Source organism: Suncus etruscus, chromosome 3, assembly GCF_024139225.1.
Source record: "Suncus etruscus isolate mSunEtr1 chromosome 3, mSunEtr1.pri.cur, whole genome shotgun sequence".
Taxonomy (NCBI): Eukaryota; Metazoa; Chordata; class Mammalia; order Eulipotyphla; family Soricidae; genus Suncus; species Suncus etruscus.
Window position 1 is genome coordinate 4,506,478 of NC_064850.1, and position 22,722 is coordinate 4,529,199.

General features: G+C 40.2%; 1 protein-coding gene, 1 non-coding gene and 1 pseudogene across 2 annotated transcripts in view; 2 read left to right on the forward strand and 1 right to left on the reverse strand.

Annotated features, from left to right (window-relative positions):
* RTN1 (reticulon 1) overlaps positions 1-17,702 on the reverse strand; it is a 226,029-nt gene extending 208,327 nt beyond the window's left edge. Inside the window, exon 1 of the mRNA XM_049770367.1 lies at positions 17,655-17,702. The gene's annotated coding sequence lies outside the window, so the exon portion shown is untranslated. The remainder of the gene's footprint in view (positions 1-17,654) is intronic.
* Positions 7,686-8,552, forward strand: LOC126004080 (mitochondrial carrier homolog 2-like; annotated as a pseudogene).
* A 2,283-nt stretch (positions 17,703-19,985) lies between the features above and the next one.
* LOC126004665 (U6 spliceosomal RNA) lies at positions 19,986-20,092 on the forward strand. The gene has a single exon (XR_007493930.1). It is a non-coding gene; the product is annotated as a U6 spliceosomal RNA (small nuclear RNA).
* The last annotated feature ends 2,630 nt before the right edge of the window (positions 20,093-22,722 follow it).

A 22,722-nucleotide genomic window follows, 5' to 3' on the forward strand; every position in this document is an offset into this window, starting at 1 on the left:
TCTCATCTTTTAAAACTCACAACAGAACAACTTTCTCTAAAATCTTTTCTTATCTCATCTATTAAGATGAGTATTTTGAACATAATTATGAACAGTATGATGAACATAATTTTATCACATAATATATTTTTATTTATAGTAGGCCATAAGTTTAAGAGGTTTTTAAATATTATACCTATAGTATTTGAAATTCTACTTTGCATATGAGTATATAAGGAATAATTTGTTCCTCTACCTCTTGATGAATGGCCCTACATTATCAAATATTTGTCTCGTGTTTTGGTATCCTATATATCTATTAATCAATATTTCCATTTTAATTATCCAAAATATTTTATCAGAGCATGTTATAAAAATTTTCTTCAAAGTCAATATTCTGAATTATTATTTTATTTATTCTAGCTATAAAAAGATTAAGTGGGAAATACTGCAGGGTTAAGATTACTTAACCCATACATAATACATAATACATTTGTTTCAGGATGACAGAAAGCAAAGTTATTAAGAAATAGGAAGAGAATAGAGTAGAACCAACTTTTGGTTTGTTTGTTTTTGTTTTATTGTTTTTCCAGCCACACCCGGTGTCGCTCAGGGGTTACTCCTGGCTATGTGCTCAGAAATACAAATGTATTATGCAGTGCTCAGGGGTTAGTCCTGGCAGTGCTTGTGGGACCATTTGGGATGCCCAGGATTGAACCAGAGTTGGCTGTGTGCAAGCCAAGCTACAATTATTAGGCCCTCCTGGAAAATCTTTCTTTACGTTGTATCATTTCCCAAAAGTATATTACCTGGATCTCCTTACCTGTCTGCAACTATGATAACATCGACATTTCTGTAGATTGTGATGCACAGAAGCCAATACTGGAGAAGAATTTAATTTACGTTGAGGTTTCACTAGCCCAGTAAACACTCTGTATAATGGGCACTTATTTATATCCACACACAAAAAGAAAATATATATATTATTTATCAATTTAAACTATATATCATTTAAAACTTGTTGAGAAAAAGTCTAGTTTTCCACATAAAAGAATAACTATGTATGTATTAAGGCAAGTTTTGATGGTTGATGGGGTTTATTAGAGGGAGAAATAACTTTTTCCCACCAAGAGTCTTTTGACCAAACAATACAGAGATGTTGTCTAAACTACTTAAAATAAAAGTTGGGGGCCAGAGTGGTGGTGCAGGGCATAAGGCATCTACCTTGCATGTGCTAGCCTAGGACGGACAGCGGTTCAATCTCCCAGCATCCCATATGGTTCCCCCAAGCCAGGAGCGATTTCTGAGCACATAGCCAGGAGTAACCCCTGAATGACACCGGGTGTGGCCGAAAAACAATAAAACAAAACCAAACAAACCAAAAGTTGGTTCTACTCTATTCTCTTTCTATTTCTTAATAACGTTGCTTCCTGTCATCCTGAAACAAATGTATTATGATCAGTTTTGTCAACAATGTGATACATTTTCTTTAAATAAATAATTTTAAAAAGTTGGTTCCAAAACTTTAGCAAAAATAATATGTACACACAATTACATAATTTACACAGAGATAGTGACGAGAAAAGTAACCTATCATTTTATGGACACTTCAGAGTCACACAGACTCACAGATTGTTACTGGCCAGTAAAAGCACTGAGATTGGGTCCCATCTGGTTTCTAAGTTCCACATCCTTTCCCATTGGAAAGATCATGGCTCAGTTATATTCACAGTCACAAATTCAGTTTCAGTATATTTCTGAATAGAAAGAAAACAGTATTTATGAATCCCAGATTTTTTCCTTAACTAGACTGCTCTTTTAGATCGTCTATATTGCTATTTTACTGCAGTTACATTTATATTCTGATCATAAGACTCCATCTACTCAACTATCTATGCAGACTAAGCACTTGATAATTATTTGAGGCATAAAGAGACATGCTTAAAAAAGTTTTATTGAACCATGAAGCTACTGTTACTGTGTAAACAATGATCTACATGCCAATATCTGAAATTTGGGCTTCTAAGTGATAAAAAGCTATTTAATTCTTCCCTCTATAAAAGGTCTCATAAACCTCCCAAAATTTGTTGCAAAATGGTTGTTTATGAGTGCTTTTTACTAAATAAAGATTTCGAAAATTTCACTGCAGTCTCCAAGGTTCAAATAATAATCTGGACAAAAATACAGAATTACTTCCCAAATGTCTCTTCCCAAAATGTATTTACTCAGTCATACAAAAAGCCTGTCTAATTGTGTTTATATAGCACTATTTACAAGAAACTCACTAACAGAGACAGCAGTCTAGGGTAACTTCATATTTCACAGCTTTGATGAATACTGAACCCCAATTCTGTCCCTATAGTTTCTGATATACCACCCTCCTTCCACAGAGAACAAGCCTGAACTTTCATGTATTTTTAGGCAGTTGTCATACCTATTCTATCTTCTCTTGTGTAGGTTGTAGTCATTAGTTCTTTCCATCAAAATCAAGATCTTTTTTAAATAAAATAAATACTTTAATTGAATCACCAATGAAATACACAAATACAAAGTTGTTCATGATTGAGTTTCAGTCCTAAGAGTCAAGATTTCAGCTATTATCTTTGCCCTGGTGCCCCAAGCACTCTACCAAGCCCAAAAGAATATCGACCAATCTGGATCAAATGGAAATTCATTCTGTGCATCAGAGTTCATAAGACTAATAATTTATTACTAAGGGCAGTGTTTTCCCCACTGGTGGGGGGATTAGCTATAATTAACTCTTTTTTTATTTGACTGGTATAATAGTTTCACCATAATCCACCCATTTTCATCATTAGATAATTTGCAAATATTATTGTCAAATTTTACAGTGATCTCCATCAAATTTCCCCTCTTTAAATAAAACATTCAGGGCTGGAGCAATAGAATAGCAGGTGGAGTGCTTGCTCTGCGCACAGCCTACCCAGGACCAATCCCTGGCATCCCAAATAGTCCCCTATGCACCGACAGGAGTAATTCCTGTGGAGTAGAGAGCTAGAAGAAACTCTTAAGCACCACCAGCCAAATAGAAATTTAAAAATATAACTTTGGGCCATTTAGCATAGCATAAAACTTTTATTGCATAGATGACAAAATAAAAGGCTTACATATAAAATATAAAAGTACTAAATAAGAAAGCGAGACTCTGGTTATTACAAGTACAAGTTGTAGAGTCCGGCTGTTGAGGTTCAAATTTTGGTGCTGCTGCTTGCATCGTTAGCTTAATAAAGAAAGTCACTTAACTTCTACATCTTCTTACTCATCTATAAACTGGGGTAAACAACTACATCTACTTAATTAACTGTCTGATTATCAAGATTCCATGCAAAGTGCTCCACATTTTAAGTGTCATAAGAAGTGCTGTTAAATAGTTTAACATATGCATAGACTAGTGATTTCAGCATTTGACATTCAGAAATCAGTGATTACATGAATGTGGAGAATACCTCAAGGACTAAAAGCAGTGTTGTTGGTGATTCTCCACGATATCCACAACTGAACCAACAGAGCTTAGAAAATAGGAGGCAGCACTCTCCCTGGTTCTATGTTCACTCTACTCTTTTTTTTTTTTCAACATAATTTTTATTTTGATCATAGTGGCTTACATATTGTTGACAATAATATTTTAGGTACATATTTACATAAAATCAGGGGGGATTCCCATCACCGGTTTGTCTTCCCTACTCCTCCATTTTTGTCCTACCTCCCATATCCTCTTCCCTCACCCTCAGGGCTGCTAGAATATGTGGTCCCCTCTGTACCTATCCTATTACTTCGTAGTCTTACACCTGTTTGGTCCTGATGCCTCCTTTATTTCCCCCTCTAATTGGGAGGCAGGAGTAGGTAGTTCAAGTTCACTCTACTCTTTTTATACAAGTGTTCAAATGAACATCTTAAAAGGACTTTTTCCACAGAGGGTACCACAGCGAAACCAGCTTCTCTTCTTATTCCTCCATCCCCCATAAGACAGTCAGTGTGACAATACCATTTTTTCTTTACAAAAGAAAAATTTTTTTAAAAGTGGATTTGCCCACATTGAAAGACTAGATATGAAAGTTAAGGCAAGTCAGTTTCCTCAGTCAGGTTGATTCTACAGCATAATAGGCTCCAAACATCAGTCCGTGCATGGATCAGTGTCATGACTGGTGATTGAAGACAGTCAGTGTCTGCAGGTGCATAAAGACTGAAGAACACTGTTCCTTACCATGCCACTTTGGCTTCTATGACACTCATTTGTGAGAGTAGTTGCCATTTGAAGGCAAATACTCTTCATCATGTTGTATCACCCAGACATATTACAGAGTGTGAGGCTCATAAAAGTTCAATAACTTGTCTGATGTAAATCAGTTAGTGAAAGGTGAGATTCTCTTGTCCCTTTTTGATCTTTTCTTCTTACCATAATCACAATCTCCTTCAAACGACTCATTTGTTCCATGGCTTCCCTTCTAAGTTTCTCAATCTATAACAATACGCATGTTATCATCTCTAAAATCCACTCATTTAATTGATTGTGAAAAGTGAAGTTTTCCATTCAAATTATTTTTTCACCATCACCATTAGGATTGACTGGTTCCACCTCTTATCATTTGGAAGCATCAATTTCCTCCTAACCAAAGAGCACAGATTCTCAATCATCCTTCATATCCAATTAATAATTAGGTCCTATAAAATGTTCCTCTACAGTACTCTTCTTTCTTCCTACACACCTTTATATTTATTCCTAGGATATTTACTTTTAATTACTAAAATCATGTTTTGAATCAGACCTCATTAAAGAAAACTTCAACATTTCAGCAGCATCCCCATTAACTTCATCATCTATCTCTGCTACTACCCAACTAACCTTCTTTAAACCTGTCTTTGGAATATTACTTCTCTGACACATAAACCTGCAAAGGTCACAGAATCCTAATAAAAACGGTTTAGGAATCAGAAACTTCTAAGTCCCCCAATACCTGTCTCTCACTCCTACCCTGGACATTACTCAGCTCCATTCTCATCAGTGTTTATTGCCATGTGTTTTTTTTCCTTCAGCTACACAGCCTTTATTCTCACTTCTGCTTATTTTCATCCTCTCTATATTTTAGTCATATGTCATATTCCACCTCTCTCAAAAGACCGGGTATCTGTAACTAAATCATTGAATTTCTGCAGCACTTAGAATATCTCCCATCCATGCAAGTAATATGCTGTACTAAGTTAGAGTCTACCCTTGAAGACATTTTTCTATCTACCAGGAAGTATGGAGGAAATTGGGCAAAAGGAATAGTTTATACTCCTCTAGAAAAATGCCAACCAGGAGAGCATATAAACAGTTGCTTCTTACAAATTTTAATATGCTACTGGCAGGGAAATTTTTCTGTTTGGATGTCTACAGATAACATTAAGAAATCTTGAAGGAAGTATACACAGATCACATTTTGAGAAGACCTGATTTTCTCAGAATCAGTGCAAAATTTCATACTTAGGATAGAGTGTTCATAAATTTTTATTCATAAGCCCATCAATAAAATCAGCAAAAAAACTTGAATGCACATAATCTTCTATTGTCAAGCATTGTCTTAAGAATTAAATGAAGGGGGACTGGAGTTATAGCACAGTGGGAAGGGCAATTGCTTTGCATGCAGCCTACGGGCATCCCATATCATCCAGGAGCCTGCCAGGTGTAATTTCTAGGAACAAAGTCAGGAGTAACCCCTGAGCACCACTGGATGTGGCCCCAAAACAAAAAATATATGTATAATTTAAAATAAAAATAAATTAAGAGGCAAGGAGAGATTTCATTTGGTAGAGAGATTTCAATTGGTAAAGACCATGCCTACGACATGCAAAGCCCCAAATCCTACTTACAGCACCAAGCTCCCCTCTCCCCAACCACTGCTGGATGAGCTTAAAAAAATAAAAATTATAAATTACTGAGGGGTCAGAAAGATAGTACAGCAGGTAGGGCACTTGCCTTGCATACGGCTGACTTGGGTTTAATCCCTAGTACCCTATATGGTACCCCAGTCCCCGCCAGGACCGATCCTTGAGTTCAGAGTAAGAAGTAAGCACCAAGTACCACAAGATGTGGTCCAAAAATTAAAATATTAACAAAAATAAATGAACAGTTGTTAGTCCTAAACCAAAATAGTATTTTCAAAGATTTTAAATACTCGACCAAGTCTCTAAACTCAGAAATGTGTCCTATAACTGATTTTATAATAATCATGCAGTTGATGAATTAGAAAATTCATTTGGGGATTAGATATTGAAGCTAAATGGAAAAACTATTTTAGCTAAAAAATGCAACTCATTAGAAAATCCACTGAGCATAGTTTTACAATGAATAGTCTGACAAACATATATAAATAGTTAGGCATAACCAGAAAGATAACACAGGGGTTCAGACAAAAACTTTGGATTCAGCTCTCCCTGGCTAGATCCCCAGACATCACTAGGGTGTAAACTAGGAGGCCTTCAAAACACTAGATGTAGCCCTGGTGGTCTTCCAGGGCCTCCAAAGAGGTTTGCGTACACCAGCACCAAATGACCCAACTGCACTCCATAGTCGGGCTCATATCTGAGCCACCAGCCCATTTTGAATCAGCAGGAGGGGCTCCTTGATCTCTGAGGCAGGCCAAGACAACAACAGCAACAAAATAGCTGAACAGGGGACTGAGAGACTCATAATGCTTTTAGCATTACAGAATTATTTCATTCTCAAAACATGTTTTTTGTTTGTTTGTTTTTTGCTTTTTTGGGACACACTAGGTGACACTCAGAAGTTACTCCTGCCATGCACTCAGAAATTGCTCCAGGTTTGGGAGACCATATGAGACTCCGGGGATCAAACCAAGGTTTGTCCTGGATTGGCCACATGCAAGGCAAACGCCCTACCACTGTGCTATTGCTCTAGCCCCTCATTCTCAAAACATTTTTTTAAATAATGTTTGTTGGGATCAACATGAGTTACAATTCTTTCACCGTATTATTTAAAGTACATAGTGACATTGAATCAGGGGTATTCCCACCATCAGTATTGTCCTCCTTCAAACCCTGTTCCCAGCATTCCCTTCCTTTGTCCCCCGGAATGTTAGTATAACTGGTCCCCTCTGTGTATAGCTTGTAAATGATTGGTATCGATTCTATTGTCATTGACTTTAGTTTGGTAATTTAAGTCTGATCATTTTTTATTTTATACTGTATTGATAATATATTGAGAATTTACAGAATAAGACTAGCAAAAGAATAAAATAGATAAAAATAATAATAAAGTCATGAAATATGATGTGACATATTTGTTAATATTCCAAAATTGGCAGAAATTCTGCAGTTTTAAGTAACAACTATGTTAAATTATGGAATTTTTCCTGATGGTGGAGAATAAGAATTTCTGCCAAGAATTTAATGCAGGCCATTACTTGAAAGACGGTATTGTTTATACACCCAGTTTTGAAGATAATAGTGACTTTTGAGATGAACACTTTATGATTCCATTTGCTTGTTGTGTCCCTTGATGTTAACAGCCATGTTATAAAGTCAGGTCAATCAATCATCCTAGAGTAGATGACGAATTAAAAAACTATAAAACAGATACTCAATGGAATATTACTCAGTCATAAGAAATGAGGTCCTGGCATGTGATTTGAGAGCGGCTCAGAGAGTTGGTGGCTCTGTCTGTCTGTCTGCCCATGGGTGCCAACATGGCAGATGTGACCAGTCACGAGCTTTTGGGCTCTCGTCTCACCATCCTGCACCTGTCCCAGCTGCTTATATGGGGTCTGAGTCTCTTCCTCCAACAATAGAGAGAAATATTCTTGGGCATCAAGTTTATCAGTTCCCTGGTCTCTTCTCTCACACTCAACACATTGTGCACATCAACAGGAAGCATGGGGGGCCAGAGAGACAGCGTGGAGGTAAGGCATTTGCCTCACATTCAGAAGGTCAATGGTTCGAATACCAGCATCCCCTATGGTCCCCTGAACCTGCCAGGAGCGATTTCTGAGCACTGTCGGGTATGACCAAAAAACAAAAACAAACAAACAAAAAAACCAGGAAGCATGGGCTATTCACAGGTTTAACTCTGAGACTCTGTTCTGTTTAGGAGTCCTAGGAACTGTGTTCCATGGACAAGTCTTACAACAGTTCTGCCAGAGACTGACAAGACTGAGGAGTTAGGCTCTGGGCAAGTCCAGAAATAGTTCCAGATTGCTGTGAGCAAATTATCAAGACCATTCAAGAGATTTTGGCTCAATCTGTTGCTACCCTCATCACCCATCCCTTCCACATACCATTCGTTGCTATACAATCCAATTACGGTGGACTCTATAACTCCATAATCACCATCTATCAGGATGAGGGTATCCTGGGATTTTTTTTTGCTAGTCTTGCTCTTCGCCTCATAGATGACATCATTTCCTTGTGGCTCTGTGACTCATTGGCATACCTTGTTAATACCTATGCACTGGACAATAGAGGTTCAACCATGAGTGAATGAAAGAGTTACACCCAAGCCATAACCAGTTTTTTCCAGTATGTTCACCTACCCCTTTGTGCTTGTCTCTTCATAATATATTATAAAATGTTTCTTACATTTACATCCATGAACTGTTTATATGACATCAACCCTTCACATCCTCTCAGGGCATAGCTATAGAAAATGGCCTCTATTCTCTACCACTGACAATTCTATCTCTGTTGAATCAATATTGTCCTTACAAATAATGTTTCAAAGTCCCTTGAGATATTGAACCACCACTTGTTTGGCCAAGAATCACCAAAAATGTAGGGGTCTCCCCAAATTAAATCAAATCATGCATACAGAGCTGGGGAAAGGGCTTCAGCTCATGCTTTGAACACAAAAGCCCAGGTTTAATTCCTGGAAATGCATGGTTCCCTGAGCACTACCAGGTGCGCCCTCCACCCATCCCACCCATCCCCCAAAAAACCCACAAGGAGCTGTTTTAATAGCAATATCTCAATAGCATGTGCTTTGCACACTGGAGGCAGAATTCAATTCCTGGAATCACACATGTCCCAAGCAATTCCAGAAGACACACACACATACCACCATCACCATCAAGAAATTCATCCATAGAAAAACAAATAACTTTCCTTTTTATTATTTCCAAGTATCTCCTGCTTTTTAAGATTCCTTCACAGGACAACTTCTCAGAAGAATTAAATTTATAGATGTATTGTCTTATTTCCTCCCCTACTATTTTACCCAAAATCCATTCCAACCAAGGTTTCTTTAAATTTTAGGGAAAAAAAACAGACTCAACACATTCTGGACTTCCTCATTTATCATATTTAATGGTTGATTCTCAGTTTTTCGCTTACCCAGCTCCAAAGCAGCAAATAACAGAACTGGCCACCCCTACGAGGGCAAAGTCTTCTTAACATACCTCCTCTTGCCTTTTCAGTGGCTTCTTTCACAGAACAATATATAAAACTCTTATAAAGGTAAGAACATAGTAGAACATAATCTTCCCATTGTACTCTGAGCCCGTCTCCTACTATTCTTCACATGAGTACGCCACTTCACTGACCTTACTGGTCAGGATTACTCTCACCCAGAGCTTTTCAAAAGCCTAACACTGGCTGTTCCTGATGCCTCCTACATACATACAAACTAGAGAGACTTCCATCTCTCCTTTTTGCAACAATTATCATCAGGATTTAGAATAATAATCTAGAATAAATAACTGGTATATGAAGGGGTTCAGTGACTTTATAGGGTTCAGTAAAATCATATATGAACTCAGTGATGCTATCTTGTCAAAGATTAAAAAAATCTATCAAAAACAATGATCACCTCTGAAGAGGAAAATAAGTTGGATGGCAAACTGAAGCTTTCAGTTTCTCTCTGTGGTCCTTTGTATCTTAAAACAGGAAGGTTTCAGAGCAACACTTGGCCAGTACTAAGGAGTAACTACCACTTGTGGGTCACTCTCAGTATTCCCTATGGGACCATGGAGTGCTTATGGTACTCAGGATTGAACCCTGAACACCACCATGCAAAGCATGTGATCCAGCCCTCTGAGCTATCTCTCTAGATCAGCTAGAGATTTTTTTTATCATATTCCCATATATCTATTAATAAAATAACTTATTTTTAAATATGGCAAAATCAGTGATACTGAGTCAAAAGATTTGCTTTTGAGTAAACACTACAATCAAAATATCATTTTGGGTGGCTACACCCAGCAATGCTCAGCAATGCTCCTGGCTCTTCAATCAGGGACCAAACTGGCAGGGTTGGGGGACACGCGTGGTGCTGGGAATCAAATCCATGACAGCCATGTGCAAGACAAGAGTCCTACCTGCTATACTATCACCCCAGATCCTACAATCAAAAAGTTTAAAGAGCCATGAAATACTGTAATATACCACCAATCCCCATTTTCAAAGTTAAAAGGTCTGCTTATTATTATTATTATTATTATTATTATTATTATTATTATTATTATTGGTTTTCAGGCCACATCCAGTGATGCTCAGGGGTTACTCCTAGCTATGCGCTCAGAAATCACTCCTGACTTGGGGACCATATGGGACACTGAGGGGATTGAACCTCGGTCTGTTCTAGGCTAGTGCGGGCAAGGCCAATGCCTTACCACTTGTGCCACCACTTCTGCCCCTGGTCTGTCTTTTTTAAAAAAATTTTTTGGCAGTTCTAAGTATCAAACTCAGGGTCTCACAAATGCAAGGCAAATACTCCACCCCTGAACTATATACAGTTAGCTCCTAGAACAAGCTTTCTGTGTTCTATATAAATTGTGTGCTTTGTTAGAGTTCCTGAGCATAATAAGTGTACAGTAAGTGTATATGATGGTTATTCAGAATATCAAAGAAAAAAAAGAACATTTGGGGGCTGGTGAGGTGGCACTAGAGGTAAGGTGTCTGTCTTGCAAGCGCTAGCCAAGGAAGGACCCTGGTTCGATGCCCCGGCGTCCCATATGGTCCCTCCAAGCCAGGGGCGATTTCTGAGCGCTTAACCAGGAGTAACCCATGAGCATCAAACGGGTGTGGCCTGAAAAACCAAAAAAAAAAAAAAAAAAGAACATTTGTTTTATAGGGAATTATTTTTCCCCAATGGCAATTTCTGTTCTTTAACATATCTGCTCTTTTCTAAGTGCTTCTATATATTTAGCATAACACTTTTTTTAAATCTACCATCAGATTTGCAAGCTGCTTGTTTGGTGTTTGGGGCCACATCCAGAAGTGTTCAAGACTTACTCCTGGCTCTGCACTCAGGGATCATTCCTGGAGAGGTTAGGGAGACTCCTTATGGTACCAGAGATTGAACTCGGATCAACAATATGCAAGCTCCCTACCAGTGTACTATCATTCTGGCCTCCATGGTTTGTTTTTAAGTTTTAAGAATGCATCATTTTCCCTTACTTAAACATCGCACTTCTCTCTTTGAATTTTTGGGAGCTGACGATAGATTATACCAGTGAATTTTTGGGAGCTGACGATAGATTATTCCAGGTGGGGCATACAGTCCCTAGCCCTGCTAAGACTAAACTCTAAGCCTAAGTTAGAAGTAAGACATGAGCACCACCAGGTATGGACCACCACAAAATCACCCCCTTTCAGCTTTTCTAGTATTAGTTTTATTCTCAAAATATACAAGGGATGACTTTAAGATTTCTCAGTACCATCACTCAATACCATGAAATAAGGCCCCGAGAGAGAGCTCAAAAGACACAAGCTTCAGTACCACCTGGAGTGACCCCTCTCCCCCTCAAGCACCAGGCTGAATCAGTTGCCCCTGAATATCTCTGGGTATGGTCCCAAAACCCAAAATAACAAAACAACAAAAGAAAAGGAAAGGAAACATGAGATATAAAGTAGTTGACTCAAAATACCCAATCTTATCAAAGCAGCAGTAGATGATTTTTCTTCTGCTGACTGACTTTGGTCTTCTCACCTCTCTCTCTCTAAGGATCAAATTTTCCAAATTAGAATTTAAAAATGTAAGAATCGTATTCTGAGGCTGGAGCGGTGGCACAAGCGGTAAGGGGTTTGCCTTGCACACGCTAACCTAGGACAGACCGAGGTTCGATCCCCCAGCGTCTCATATGGTCCCCCAAGCCAGGAGCAATTTCTTAGTGCATAACCAGGAGTAACCTCTGGGCGTCACCAGGTGTGGCCCAAAAACCAAAAAAAAAAAAAAAAAATCATACTCTGGCACCGGAGAGATAGCACAACTAGAGCATTTCCCTTGCATGTGGTTGACATGCAATTGGACCCATGTTCAATTCCCGGCATCCCAGAGGGTCCCCCCACCCCTCAGCCTGCCAGGAGTAATTTCTGAGTTCAGAGCCAGAAGTAACCCCTGAGCGCCACCAGGTATAGCCCAAAACAAAAAAAACAAGCAACAAAAAAAGGAAAGAATCATTTTCTTTGGGGCCAGAGAGACAGTACAGCAGGTAGGTTCTTGTCTTACATGCAGTCAAACTAGATTCAATCCCAGGCATCCATTCCATTGTGATCTCCCACCAGGAGTAATCCCTAGATGAAGAGCCAGGAGTAAGAATAACTTTCCATTTTAGTCTACCTAGACTAAGTGTGAGTTGAAAATTCTTTCCTTTTTCCGTCAGTCTCATTACAGTCTCAGCAGCAGAGGGCCTCTCCAGTTTCAGCTCTCAGACTCTTCCATTCTTTAAACAAACAGTACCGATTGTTGACCTTTTGTCTTTTGCTCATATTCTTTATAATAAAGTTTGTGACCGGCATTCAACTATATTAATCTTTTAAATGCCTTTTATTTTCACTGCATTCTATCTTTCATTGTCGTCTTTTTCGAATCTCTTAATCCCACTGCAATAATTTAATTTTAAAATAAAAACGCTACTAACCCAAATATCTTTGAATGATATCCAGCCACTTATTTCTATGAAGAGAATCGAATTAGGTAATAGATTCAATTTCCCTTTAGCTATGTAGTCTATGCTCATATTTATGATGAACTAACCTGTAAATTAAATAACACCCTTGTGTGCGTGCGGTTAAATTGTAATACCCTTCTAGCCAAGCTTTCCAGGATGACTAGGGAATTGGATAATTGAAAAGTGATACAAAGGGAACTTTTTTAGTACTAATGGAAAACAGAAATGGGCACATTCTAGGAAATCACAACCTACATTTAGTACCGATTCTTCCACAAAAAGCCATTCAGTCCGTGTGGCCCAAGCTGAATTGCATCATAATTGTTTCTTACATTCTGAAACTTTATGTTACCTGTTTTGTTTGGGGGGTACACTATAAACTGACTCAGGTAATCTACAGCTCCTCTCCAGATCCTCAAAATGAGGGAAAGTCTAGAAAAAAGATGTGGGCAGGAGATCTGAGATGAATCTAAGGGGCAATGAACAGAATGAGTTTATGAAAAAAAAATTTGGCTGCAACATTAATAGTGTATTTATTAACATATTTTAGGATGTTTTTTAATTTCCTGAATTTGTAAATATTTCTAAATTTTCGTTTAATCCAATTCACATGCCCTACATAAAAGGGTATATGCACCACACTCACTGACAGAAATGTTAATAATTATATCCAGAAGCTGCATCTAAAATAATAAATTGCATTCAACATAGCTTTCAAATATTGCTATTGTTCTGATACTTTCTGTAAAATACTTTAAAAAAATGTAACATTCCTACTTATTTAGAACAGCCATTTTTCAAAATATGAAATAAAATGGACTGAAATTTATATCTTCATAAAAGGATACTAGGAATGATTTCAATTTTTTAATGTACATCTTTCTTTCAAATACATTTTACAAGTGAGACATACAGTCTAGCCTCCACATGGATTTATGATGACTGATAATGTGTATAGTGCAATTTATTATATTAAACAGAATAAAACAGGGTGTTTAAATATTATGAAGTCATCTGAATCATAATATTTTCCCAAGAGTCTCACCCTCAGCATTTTAAAATTACAAATTTAGGAGCCAGAGTGATAAGTCAGCGAGAGGGTAGGGTGCTTGCCTTGTTATCAGCCAACCTGGGCTCAATCCCCATCACCACTTAACGGTTCCCCAAGCCTGCCAGGAGTGATTTCTGAGTTCAGAGTGAGGTGTAACCCCTGAGCACTGCTAAGTGTGACCCAAAAACTAAAATTAAAAAAAAGAAATGCCCTTATTAGCAATTTTGAAAATTAATTTCTTGACCTCCATATATGTATAAACAAAATGAAGATGGAGCATGGTCTTGAGAAGCCTGTCTAGTAGGATTTGCATTAAAGCGGATGTAGATCATTTGATTTATACTTTTAGATGATTAAAAAGAGAGTCCTATACTGAGCTATCACTGTGCTGTGCTATCCTATACTCTCTTGTGCTATAGCTCCCGCCCCAGAATTTTTTTAACATTTGTATTTTAATAAAACATTTTAATTAAACCATAGTGAGATATATGATATAGTACAAGTTGTTCATGACTGTGTTTTGGTCACACAATCTCCCAACAACACCCATCCCTCAAGGAGTGACTTTCTTTACCACTGCATTTTTTAAATGTTCTATTTTAAATTCTTCCTTTAAAGAAGGACCATTTTTCTAGCCTTATGTTCTACTATATTACTTTTGAATAGTTGCCAAGAATAAAATAACTGATCTGGGGAGGGGGAGCAAAACAGCTGCTCTTAACATCATTCGTATAGTTCTTAGACGATGGCAATGATTTCTGATTAATAACTCTAACATGTGTAGCCTACAAATGTGTGATAAACATTGCCATGGCAATAGACATCATTTCACATGCTCTTTATCAATTTTAGAAATGAAGAATTACAGCTTTAGAAATTGTTATTTTTGTTAAGAGCATTTTCCATTCTACAAGAAACAAAAAAGCAGGAGATTACTTGGAAATATAGTACTGATGATGTTTCAGAGCGCAGCTTTATGATGTTTAAATATATTCAGGCTGGGATATTACTAAAAATATTTTTGGAGATGATTCTTTAGAAAATTTAATGGCCAGGAGTGCAAAACATCAATATTAGAATGTCCAGAGGGCACGAATGGTGGTGTTTAAAAATAATTAATACATTGATATTTTGTTTAATGTCTTAATATTTAATACTTCCATAAATAAAAACATATGAAGCATTTCCAGTGCTTCATGATCAAATTTTAAGTTTCTGTTTGGCTTGATATGAACTCCAAAGAACATCATTTTTTAAAAAGCCAACAACAGTAAAGCAGCTTATTTACCAGGCTTTCCCTGGATTTTATGTCTCACAAAGTTGACAACACTCTTGCCAGTTTTTCTTATAGTCAATGAATCCTCAAATAACAGACAAAAAAGATGATCCATATTTTTCTTGGACTTTCCAAGATCTAGTTATTTATTGTAGATATTATACCTAACATCTGGATCTCTATTGCAGCCAATCCAGTCAACTAAGAAACACAATTGTAAAACAAGGAGCGTTAAAAGCTGTACCAGTTCTGAATAATCCATTTTAATTTCTAACTCCTTTGTAGAAAATAAGATTCTTGAACTTACACAGAAAAATAAAGCCTTAAACACTTAACAATTTACTTCAGGCAGCAATAATAAACAAAAACTCCATCTGACCATGCAAAATATACAGTCCTTTTCCATCCTTTCACTCTCTTGCCACCCAAACCTAGCATCATATTTTATTTGATAGTTTATCTGTAACCTATGATTGATTGGAGATCCCTAGTACAGTCAATAAAGGAAAATGTTGACATCGTAATCTGATGCCATCGTAATCACCTGCCTACTTTGTTCTAAGCACCTTCGGCTCATTTTAGTGTGAGTATGCCAGTGATTACAGGACTCTTAGTCTCCCTTCTCCAGTTCACTAACCTTGGGAACATTGTTGGGAGGTGGCAATGTTTATGAAGCATTCATTGCTTTGATGACTGTGAATAAAAATTGAGTTATGAGCTATTCTCAACAGAGAAAGGGTGAGACAAAATGTACCCTTCTGTGTCTTCTTTTTCCTTTTGTCGCCTTAATGTGAAACTTAAGAATCGTTTCCTGTAAAAACTAATACACGACAAATCGGATTTTCTGCTTTAGAGGCTTCTTCCTTTTCTTTCTTCTTTCTTCCTCTCGAACACTGACGTTTTGCCAATGCATTCCATACATCTGCTTTCCTCAACTCACAGTTAAAACTACTACTGCTCTCCACTAGACTCTTGAAAGTGTGGATTTCCCCCAAATCAGTTGCCAACAGCAAGCTTGCCAATTCTGCCCCCTTCTTCTCCATCCATCCATCCATCCATCCATCCATCCATCCATCCACCCATCCATTCATCACCGTGCTGTCCATCCATCATTCTCAACTTTGAAGGGCTCTTTTTATTTTTCTTAGACATTTTATTCGTGTTATTGAAGGCATTTCTTTGTTTGGTTTGCTTTTATCCACTCTTCAGAAAAGCGGTTGAGGAGTACTGAAACCATCACTATTCAGACGACGCCGCCGTTAAGATTCCGGATTCACATTCGCAGGTACCAAGAGTTTCCTTTCAAGGCCACAATCAAATCAGCCTTGGTCTATACTCTTTCTACTGAGCCCAGCAATGCCCACTGAAGCGCAAATTCGCATCCAGCACACAAGCACGCAGTCCTGCAAGGCAGAGCTTTCTCAAGGAACCCACAGAACAGCTCTGCTCTGCTCCAGGCCATGGAAAGTTCCTGAAGTCTGCCAGGACGCCCCAAAACCTGTGCTTGCTGCCTCGGTGGGCCCCGTGAGACAGTTGGACGCTGCTCCCAGCTCTGCACCCGCGCCTGGCAGGCAGCCTCCTCTTGGGTCGACCGGAGAAACCACGTTGCGACCCAAGGGCGAGGGATGTCACCCACCCGTTGCCCCTCGAGTGCTCTGGGTCGGTCCCGCAGCCAGGCCAGGCTGGGAGTTGCGAGTTTCCAGGAGCGCAGGAACGAGGGGACATCCCAGAAGGAGGGGACCCTCTGGACGGATCCGAGCTGGTGCTGCCACGAGTCCCCAACCCGCTTGCGACGCCCGAGCTCTGACTCAGCCCCGCAGCTGAGACTTTCTCTTCTCGCTTGGGTAGGAGAGGGGCAGAGAGCAGGGGAGACGTGGGGAAGGGGCGCCCCAAGGGGTGGGAGTGCGGGAGCGAGTGCAGCCGCGTCCCCCCTGGGCTCGTGCGGGTCGCTGGGTCCCAGCGGCTGCTGGAGCGCAAGGCGAGCGAGCCTGGCGCGCGACCCGGGGGACCCCTCGTCTCCCCCTCGTCTGCTCCCCGCCCAGGCTGGGCCCTAAGCAAGAAAGTAGTTGGCTGGCGCTCTGTTGGCACGAGGAGTGCTAGGCAAAGCACGAGTCAAGCCTTAGAAACAATGACAACAATGATAACCAAACTAAAATGAAGGGCCACACCAGGATCCGGTGCGTCTTGTCTTCTTGGAGCTTGGGGGGACGTCCTCCAGCTTTGTCTTCTTGGAGCTTGGGGGGACGTCCTCCAGCTTTGTCTTCTTGGAGCTTTGGGGGGACATCTCCAGCTTCGTTCCCCCCCACGCGAGGCTCCCGCAGCGAGGCGCGGGCGGCGGGGCAGGGGCAGGGGCAGAGGCCGGCGCCCCGGTGGGCAGCGCGGGGCCGTGGACCCGGAGGCCAGGCGGTCCCCGGCGGCGCCTCCTCGCGCGCGCGTCCCTCCTTACCTGTGGCTGCAGTTGCCACGGCAACGGGCGGCGGCCGGGCGGGGCCCGGGCCCGGCTCCCCGGGGCGCGGGGGCTCCGCGGACCCCGGCGCCGCCGCCGCCCGGTCCTGCCCGTCGCCCCGGAGCCCGACCCCGAGGGGCGCGGGGGGCTCGGCGGGCGGCGGCGGCGGCTGGGCGCGGGGGTCGGGCGAGGCGGCCATGGCGCGCGGCGGCGGCGGCGGGCGGCGGGCGGCGGGCGGGCGGGCGAGGGGCTCGGGCCGAGGGCGCTGGCTGGGCCCCCGCCGGGACTCGGGCCGGGCTCCGGAGGCTGCGGCGGCCGCTCCTGCTGCTGCCGCTGCCGCTGCTGCTGCAACCCTGGCCGCGCCTCCGCGCTCCGCTCCCCGGCTCCGGCTCCGCCCCTGCTCCGCCGCCGCCGCCGCCGCCGCCTCCTCGCCGCCCCCCGCGAGCCGCCGCCGCGAGCCGCCCACCCGGTTACGCAGGTGGAAATGGGAAAGGCCCCGAGCAAGAGCAAGGCGCGCCAGCCCTCCCGGCACAAGGCTGCGGGGACCCCGCTGGCTGGCTCCGGCCGGCCCGGTTTGGGGGCAGGATTGAGCTAGCCGACCCCTCGGGGGCCTTCTCGGACTTGGGGAAGGAAGGGCAGAGCAGGACGAGGCAGCCCGCTTGGATGGATGGATGGATGGATGGATGGATGGATGGATGGATGGATGGATGGATGGATGGATGGATGGATGGATGGATGGATGGATGGATGGATGGATGGATGATGGATGGATGATGGATGGAAGAAGGAAGGAAGGAAGGAAGGAAGGAAGGAAGGAAGGAAGGAAGGAAGGAAGGAAGGAAGGAAGGAAGGAAGGAAGGAAGGAAGGAAGGAAGGAAGGAAGGAAGGAAGGAAAGGAGGAAGAAGGAAGGAAGGGAGGAAGAAGGAAGGAAGAAAAGGAAGGATAAGGAAGGAAGGAAGAAGGAAGGAAGGAAGGAAGGAGAAGGAAGGAAGGAAGGAAGGAGAAGGAAGGAAGAGGAAGGAAGGAAAAGGAAGGAAGGAGACAAGGAAGAAAGAGGAGGACAAGGAAGGAAGAGGAAGAAAGAAGAAAAAGAACAGAAGAAGAGAAGAGGAGAAGAAGGAGAAGAAGAAGAAGAAGAATAATAAGAAGAAGAAGAAGAAAAAAGAAAGAAAGAAAGAAAGAAAGAAAGAAAGAAAGAAAGAAAGAAAGAAAGAAAGAAAGAAAGAAAGAAAGAAAGAAAGAAAGAAAGAAAGAAAGAAAGAAAAGGATCAGTAAGCATACAGATTGAAAAATAATTGGGCTTATTATCCACTCCTCGAGAAAAATTAAAAACCATTGAGAGGTACCTTGTAAGTGTTCAAGTTAGTGCAGGGGATAGTACAGTGGATAATGTATTTGCCTTACTCTGGTCGTTCTAGGTTGGATCCTTGTCATCATAGCACAGAGCCAGGAGTAAGCCCTGAGCTCTGCCCGTCACAGAATACATTCCCATGCTCACGCACACGCACGCGCGCACACACACACACACACACACACACACACACACACACACACACACGGTTCAATTCTTTCCTCTATTCAGTGAAGATCAACTTAGGAAATAGGTTTGTTCAATAGACAATATTATTAATACCTTCAAAAGTGATGATAGTAATAATGTCACTGATGACACAGTTTAAAATGCCATTAGTGTTTACAATATCTATGTGCAATTTAATATAGGACAATTATACTTAGGGCTTACTCCTGGCCCTATCACTCCTGGTAGGATTAGGAGACCATATGAGAAGAGAGAGATCAAATGAGGGTCTGCATCAGGCAAGGTAAGTACCCTACCTTCTGTGCTATCACTCTGGCCCATAAATTCATTTTAACCCCTTCACCGATAATCAAAAATAGTCTAAAAATGAATCATCATGGTTTTCAAAATCTTGTCCCCTGATCCCTACCAAGAGCTCAGAGCTAGGAGTAAACCCTGAGTGATACATGGCACGATCCAAAAACAAACAAAAATCTTTTCCCAGGGCGAAAAAAGCTTTTAAGATGAAAAGCTGTTCCACTTACAACTAGCAACATTCTGTGGCTCTTAATCCCATAATTTTATCAGAAGGTGCAAAGGTCCTTTTCTCAAATTAATTTCTTTAATGCTGTGGTGCATCAGAAATACCAGATCGAAATGCCACATACTGTAATTAACAGTAATATAAGAATACTGGAAGATTTAATGACATATTGTGTATAGATAAATATAGAATATTTGAGATAAAATAATATATGGCTCTCTGTCTCTCTGAGAAATACAAATGAAAATAATTATTTAAAAATATACTGTGATCGCTTCGGCAGCACATATACTAAAATTGGAATGATACAGAGAAGATTAGCATGGCGCCTGCACAAGGATGACACACAAGTTCGTGAAGTGTTCCATGTAAATAAATAAATAAAATAAAAACTATACTAACTGAGATGAGCTCAGTGTTAGAGTACCTTCTTAGCATATGTGAGGCCTTGAGTTAAATCCCTGGGACTACAAAACAACAACAGAAGTAAGGAGCCAGAGAGATAGCATAGAAAGTAGAGCATTTGCCTTGCTTAAGGCCAACCTGGGTTTTATCCCTAGCATCCTAAATGGTCCCTCAAGTCTCTTAGGAGTGATCCCTGAGTGCAGAGCCAAAAAAGTGAAACTTTAGCACCACCATTTATGGCCCAAAAAACAAAACACAAAAAATGAAGCCACTAATGATCCTATACTTTAACCCCTAGCTCATGGTGACTAAAAAAAATGCAAGGACCAGAGTGATAGTGCAGTAGGTAGGGCATTTGTCTTGCACACTGTTGACCTGTGGCTGACCCAGGACCAAACCAGGTTAAATATCCGTCATCCCATATGGTTCCCTGAACCTGCCAGGAGTGATTTCTGAGCATGGCAGAGCCAGGAGTAACCCCTGAGTGCCACTGGATGTGGCCCCAAGAATGCTATAACTTTTCCATATACATATGAAATCCATAGAGATATACATGAAAATATAATTATATATGAATATATGACATAGTTATTTCTTGTTTGGAATCTATTTATATAATATATATATGAATACATATGTATTTAAACTTTCTTATACCTAAAAAAAGGGATTTAGCCATGAGTCCTATTTCAACACATAATATTCTATTTGATAGTTGTAAATAAAAATATGTATATTTAGACTTGTTAGAGGAAACTGATTTTTCATATTTAGTAAACTTTTTCCAGTTCCAACTGAACTGAATTCCACTGTTAAGAGTATATTTTCTGAAAAGTAAGTTACACATTCAATTTTAGAAAATTTGCACAACTATCATAGTAAACTATCTTTCCTTACAGTTCACCTCATAAGATGTGTCTATTTGGAGAAAGTAACTTCTAATTTATGCTATTGTTGAAACTACCAGTTTTTCTCAGTATTATTTTACTCCTGTACCCTGTGAACAACAAAGCTTGACTAAGTGAAGATTTATGAACATAATATAATGATGGAATTACAGGGTTTCCATAGATTCTATGAGTTGTTTCTCTAAAGACTTTAGAAAGTAAAATAGAGTTGAGAACAGTTAAAGGATTCTTAGCAAGAATTGAGACAAAAGAACTGCCAGGTTTTGTCTTCATCCATTGTTTTGGGTGGGGTATTAGGTAGAAAGGGTTAGTGATATTTTTGAAAAGAATTATTATTTATTATTTAAAAAAAGAATTTGGTTCATTGAGCATTTAAACCTAGTTAACTTAGACCAAATATGATATTCATGGTAAAAGAGAATGTAGGGAATGTGATAGATAGCACATCACAGCAACTACTTATAAGCTGAAAGTATTTCCAACCTCAATATTAGTCAATTATTTTATGCCTTGGTTTCCTAAAATGTAACCTAATTATCTTAAACTGCTTAGGATTTGGGGAGCATTAAATGATGAGTTGTCATATAAAATGTGATTTCACATCACTGAAAATGGCACAGCTCAAAACAAAATGCAGAAACACCCAGTGCTAGTTAGATGCAATATAAAAGAGAATTTGGGGACATAGAAAAGAGGATGTTTCCCATCCTCTATGGGAAACAAGGAGATAAAAAAAAATTTCTAAAATAAAAATAGGAAGGAGAAGTTGATCATCTTGATTTTTTTTGTTTTTCTTAATTTGTATATTTGGATAAAACTACAAAATTCTTGCTATTTCTTTGGGTAAAAAACATGAGTTGTGGACTTTTAACAGGAAATATCCAAGGTCTGGACTCACAAAACATCTAAGAAATTATAAGTTTGAGAAGCAAAGCAATATTCTCAGGACGGAAGTTAATTCTGCCCACTAATCTCTGCTAAAAATAAATAAACAAACTCCAGTATGCTGGTTTTGTAGGTTGACATCTCCTAGGATGGGTTGGAGCCAGTTCAGGCCATCTTCCTGGCACTTCTATACTTCCAGAAGTCCTGGCAGTCACACCCATGATCCAGAACCTTCTGCCAAGCCTTCTGCAAGCTGCTAACACCATAGACACATTATTTTTTCATTCTATGAGCTACCACTGAGCTACCACTGTCGCCATGTGAATTCATCCTCGCTCCACAGATTCTCAAAGTCATGGCTGCTTATGCAACCGAGTGACACTTCTATAATTTTAATACTAATTTTCCAGTAGGAATACAAATTAGATATTAAATTGTTATAGATATTAGATTGTTAATTATTGTTATAGATATTAAATTGTTATAGAAGTCACATAAGCTTAGCCCTCCCCCCCCCAAAAAAAAAAACTAGCAATATACAACTTAGTAGAACTTTAGACAGTGGCATATAACCCTATTGTAAGATGTGACAATTTTCACAAAATTTCTTTTTTTTTTTTTTGGTTTTTGGGCCACACCTGGCAGTGCTCAGGGGTTACTCCTGGCTGTCTGCTCAGAAATAGCTCCTGGCAGGCACGGGGGACCATATGGGACACCGGGATTTGAACCAACCACCTTTGGTCCTGGATCGGCTGCTTGCAAGGCAAACGCCACTGTGCTATCTCTCCAGGCCCACAAAATTTCTT